Here is a 6,000-nt window from a genome sequence, read left to right on the forward strand (position 1 = left end):
ATAAGTGTTATTTGGTGTTTGCGTTGAGCATGAATATGATTTGATCATGTTTATTGTAATACGGTTATTCATTTAAGTAAGAGAATAAATTGTTGTTCTGTTTACATGAATAAAACCTTATATGGTTACACACCCAATGAAAATAGTTCGTTGGATCTCGATCATAGTGATACACATAATCATAATATTGAAACCAAAAGATGCAAAGTTAATAATGCTAGTGCAACTTATTTGTGGCACTGCCGTTTAGGTCATATTGGTGTAAAGCGCATGAAGAAACTCCATGCTGATGGGCTTTTGGAATCACTTGATTATGAATCAGTTGATGCTTGCGAACCATGCCTCATGGGCAAGATGACTAAGACTCTGTTCTTAGGAACAATGGAGCGAGCAACAGATTTGTTGGAAATCATACATACTGATGTATGTGGTCCGATGAATATTGAGGCTCGCGACAGATATCATTATTTTCTGATCTTCACAGATGATTTGAGCAGATATAAGTATATCTACTTGATGAAACATAAGTCTGAAACATTTGAAAAGTTCAAAGAATTTCAGAGTGAAGTGAAAAATCATCGTAACAAGAAAATAAAAGTTTCTACGATCTGATCGTAGAGAAGAGTATTTGAGTTACGAGTTTGGCCTTCAGTTAAAAACAATGTGAAATAGTTTCACTATTCACGCCACCTGGAACACCACAGCATAATGGTGCGTCCGAACGTCATAACCATACTTTATTGGATATAGTACAATCTATGATGTCTCTTACCGATCTACCACTATCGTTTTTGGGGTTATGCATTAAAGACAGCTGCACTCACGTTAAAAAAGGGCACCATCTAAGTCCGTTGAGACGACATAATCTGAACTGTGGTTTGGCAAGAAACCAAAGTTGTCGTTTCTTAAAGTTTGGGTTGCAATGCTTATATGAAAAAGTTTCAACTTGATAAGCTCAAACCCAAATCGGAGAAGTGCGTCTTCATAGGATACCCAAAAAGAAAAATGTTGGGTACACCTTCTATCACAGATCCGAAGGCAAGCTATTCGTTGCTGGGAATGGATCCTTTCTACAGAAGGAGTTTCTCTCGAAAGAAGTGAGTGGGAGGAAAGTAGAAAACTTGATAAGGTAATTGTACCTTCTCCCTTATTGGAAAGTAGTTCATCACAGAAATCTGTTCTTGTGACTACTACACCAATTAGTGAAGAAGCTAATGATGATGATCATGTAACTTCAGATCAAGTTACTACCGAATCTCGTAGGTAAACCAGAGTGAGATCCTTACCAGAGTGGTACGGTAATCCTGTTCTGGTAGTCATGTTACTAGACCATGACGAACTTGCGAACTATGAGGAAGCGATGATGAACCCAGATTCCGCGAAATGGCTTGAGGCCATAAAATCTGAGATGGGATCCATGTATGAGAACAAAGTATGGACTTTGATTAACTTGCCCGATGATCGGCAAGTAAATGGATCTTCAAGAGGAAGACGGACGTTGATAGTAGTGTTACTATCCACAAAGCTAGACTTGTCGAAAAAGGTTTTTGACAAAGTTCAAAGTGTTGACTACGATGAGAGTTTCTCACTCGTATCTATGCTTGAGTCTGTCCGAATCATGTTAGCAATTGCCGCATTTTATGAAATCCAGCAAATGGATAAACAAAACTGCATTCCTTAATGGATTTATTAAAGAAGAGTTGTATACGATGCAACAAGAAGGTTTTGTCAATCCTAAAGGTGCTAACAAAATATGCAAGCTCCAGCAATTCATCTGTGGACTGGTGCAAGCATCTCGGAGTTGGAATATACGCTTTGATGAGTTGATCAAAGCATATAGTTTTATACAGACTTGCGGTGAAGCCTGTATTTACAAGAAAGTGAGTGGGAGCACTACAACATTTCTGATAAGTATATGTGAATGACATATTGTTGATCGGAAATAATGTAGAATTATTCTATAAAGCATAAAGGAGGTTTTGAAAGGAGTTTTTCAAAGAAAGACTTCGGTGAAGCTGCTTACATATTGAGCTTCAAGATCTATAGAGATAGATCAAGACGCTTGATAAGTTTTTTCAATGAGTACATACCTTGACAAGATTTTGAAGTAGTTCAAAATGGAGCAGTCAAAGAAAGAGTTCTTGCCTGTATTACAAGGTGTGAAGTTGAGTAAGACTCAAAGCCCGACCACGGCAGAAGATAGAAAGAGAATGAAAGTCATTCCCTATGCCTTAGCCATAGGTTCTATAAAGTATGTCATGCTATGTACCAGATCTATTGTATACCCTGCACTGATTTGGCAAGGGAGTACAATAGTGATCTAGGAGTAGATCACTGGACATCGGTCAGAATTATCCTTAGTGAAATAAAGGATATGTTTCTCAATTATGGACGTAACAAAAAGGTTCGTCGTAAAGGGTTACGTCGATGCAAGTTTTTTGACACTGATCCAGATGATTCTAAGTCTCAATCTGGATACATATTAAAAGTGGGAGCAATTAGCTAGAGTAGCTCCACGCAGAGCATTGTAGACATAGAATTTTGCAAAATACATATGGATCTGAATTTGGCAGGCCCGTTGACTAAATTTCTCTCACAAGCAAAACATGATCAGTCTTTGGGTGTTAATCACATAGCGATGTGAACTAGATTATTGAATCTAGTAAACCCTTTGGGTGTTAGTCACATGGAGATGTGAACCAATCACATAAAGATGTGAACTATTGGTGTTAATCACATAATGATGTGAACTAGATTATTGACTCTAGTGCAAGTGGGAGACTGAAGGAAATATGCCCTAGAGGCAATAATAAAGTTATTATTTATTTCCTTATATCATGATAAATGTTTATTATTCATGCTAGAATTGTATTAACCGGAAACATAATACATGTGTGAATACATAGACAAACTTAGTGTCACTAGTATGCCTCTACTTGACTAGCTCGTTAATCAAAGATGATTATGTTTCCTAACCATGAACAAAGTGTTGTTATTTGATTAACGAGGTCACATCATTAGTTGAATGATTTTATTGACATGACCCATTCCATTAGCTTAGCACCCGATCGTTTAGTATGTTGCTATTGCTTTCTTCATGACTTATACATGTTCCTATGACTATGAGATTATGCAACTCCCTTTTGCCGGAGGAACACTTTGTGTGCTAACAAACGTCACAACGTAACTGGGTGGTTATAAAGGAGCTCTACAGGTGTCTCCAATGGTAGATGTTGGGTTGGCGTATTTCGAGAATAGGATTTGTCACTCCGATTATCGGAGAGGTATCTCTGGGCCCTCTCGGTAATGCACATCACATAAGCCTTGCAAGCATTGCAACTAATGAGTTAGTTGTGAGATGATGTATTACGAAACGAGAAAAGAGACTTGCCGGTAACGAGATTGAACTAGGTATTGAGATACCGACGATCGAATCTCGGGCAAGTAACATACCGATGACAAAGGGAACGACGTATGTTGTTATGCGGTCTGACCGATAAAGATCTTCATAGAATATGTAGGAGCCAATATGGGCATCCAGGTCCCGCTATTGGTTATTGACCAGAGGCGTGTCTCGGTCATGTCTACATTGTTCTCGAACCCGTAGGGTCCGCACGCTTAAGGTTTCGATGACAGTTATATTATGAGTTTATGAGTTTTGATGTACCGAAGGAGTTCGGAGTCCTGGATGAGATCGGGGACATGACAGGGAGTCTCGAAATGGTCGAGACATAAAGATCGATATATTGGACGACTATATTCGGACATCAGAAAGGTTCTGAGTGGTTCGGGTATTTTTCGGAGTACCGGGTAGTTACGGGAGAAGCAATGGGCCTTGATGGGCTTTAGTGGGAAGAGGAGAAAGGGCCAAGGGGCTGCTGCGCCCCTCCTCCCCTCTGGTCCGAATTGGACTAGGGAAAAGGGGGCCGGCCACCTTTCCTTCTCCTCTACTTCCTTCTCCCTTCCTCCCCTCTTGGTGGACTCCTACTAGGACTTGGAGTCCTAGTAGGACTCCACATCCTGGCCGCACCAATTGCCTGGGCCGGCCTCCTCCTCCTCCATCCTTTATATACTGAGGCAAGGGGCACCCTAAACACACAAGTTGATCTTCATGATCGTTCTCTTAGCCATGTGCGGCGCCCCCTACCACCATAATCCTCGATAATATTGTAGCGGTGCTTAGGCGAAGCCCTGCGACAATAGAACATCAAGATCGTCACCACGTCGTCATGCTGACGGAACTCTTCCCCGACACTTTGCTGGATCGGAGTCCGGGGATCGTCATCGAGCTGAACGTGTCTTAGAACTCGGAGGTGCCGTAGTTTCGGTGCTTGGATCGGTCGGATCGTGAAGACGTACGACTACATCAACCGCGTTGTGCTAACGCTTCCGCTGTCGGTCTACAAGGGTACGTAGATCACACTCTCCCCTCTCGTTGCTATGCATCACCATGATCTTGCGTGTGCGTAGGAATTTTTTTGAAATTACTACGTTCCCCAACAGTTTTATGGTTTGATGTTATATGCACGAGTAGAACACAAGTGAGTTGTGGGCGATATAAGTCATACTGCCTACCAGCATGTCATACATTGGTTCGACGGTATTGTTGGACGAGACGACCCGGACCAACATTACGCGTACGCTTACGCGAGACCGGTTCCCCCGACGTGCTTTGCACATAGGTGGCTTGCGGGCGACTGTCTCTTCAACTTTAGTTGAACCGAGTGTGGCTACGCCTGGTCCTTGCGAAGGTTAAAACGGAGTCTATTTGACAAACTATCATTGTGGTTTTGATGCGTAGGTGAGATTTGTTCTTGCTTAAGCCCGTAGCAGCCACGTAAAACTTGCAACAACAAAGTAGAGGACGTCTAACTTGTTTTTGCAGGGCATGTTGTGATGTGATATGGTCAAGACATGATGCTAAATTTTATTGTATGAGATGATCATGTTTTGTAACCGAGTTATCGGCAACTGGCAGGAGCCATATGGTTGTCGCTTTATTGTATGCAATGCAATCGCGATGTAATGCTTTACTTTATCACTAAGCGGTAGCGATAGTCGTGGAAGCATAAGATTGGCGAGACGACAACGATGCTACAATGGAGATCAAGGTGTCCACCGGTGACGATGGTGATCATGACGGTGCTTCGGAGATGGAGATCACAGGCACAAGATGATGATGGCCATATCATATCACTTATATTGATTGCATGTGATGTTTATCTTTTATGCATCTTATCTTGCTTTGATTGACGGTAGCATTATAAGATGATCTCTCACTAAATTATCAAGAAGTGTTCTCCCTGAGTATGCACCGTTGCGAAAGTTCTTCGTGCTGAGACACCACGTGATGATCGGGTGTGATAGGCTCTACGTTCAAATACAACGGGTGCAAAACAGTTGCACACGCGGAATACTCAGGTTATACATGACGAGCCAAGCATATACAGATATGGCCTCGGAACACGGAGACCGAAAGGTCGAGCGTGAATCATATAGTAGATATGATCAACATAGTGATGTTCACCAATGAAACTACTCCATCTCACGTGATGATCGGACATGGTTTAGTTGATTTGGATCGCGTGATCACTTAGAGGATTAGAGGGATGTCTATCTAAGTGGGAGTTCTTAAGTAATTTGATTAATTGAACTTAAACTTAGGGAAAAGCTTATCATCAGCCGACGGATTACAGCGGCGGCGTCTGCCACCTCCTATGCATGACATGCGTACAGTGAGGGCTCACGTAACGTCCTTCATCAAGCCCGTTTTTGCAACAGAGACTATGTTTCTGAAACATACATGGTATTGCAGTGGTTTATGATGGATCTACCTTTCGCAATAAAATTGTAGTCGTGAAAATTTTCTGCAACCAGACCTCAGTGTAAATTTTTTTTGCAACAAAACCTTAGTTGCAAAAATAAATTACAACAAAATATCTGTTGCAAAAAATTTCTGCAACAAGACCTATGTTTCAGAAATAATTCTGCAACAAGGCA

The sequence above is a fragment of the Triticum dicoccoides genome, chromosome 1A (assembly GCF_002162155.2).
Source record: "Triticum dicoccoides isolate Atlit2015 ecotype Zavitan chromosome 1A, WEW_v2.0, whole genome shotgun sequence".
Lineage (NCBI taxonomy): Eukaryota > Viridiplantae > Streptophyta > Magnoliopsida > Poales > Poaceae > Triticum > Triticum dicoccoides.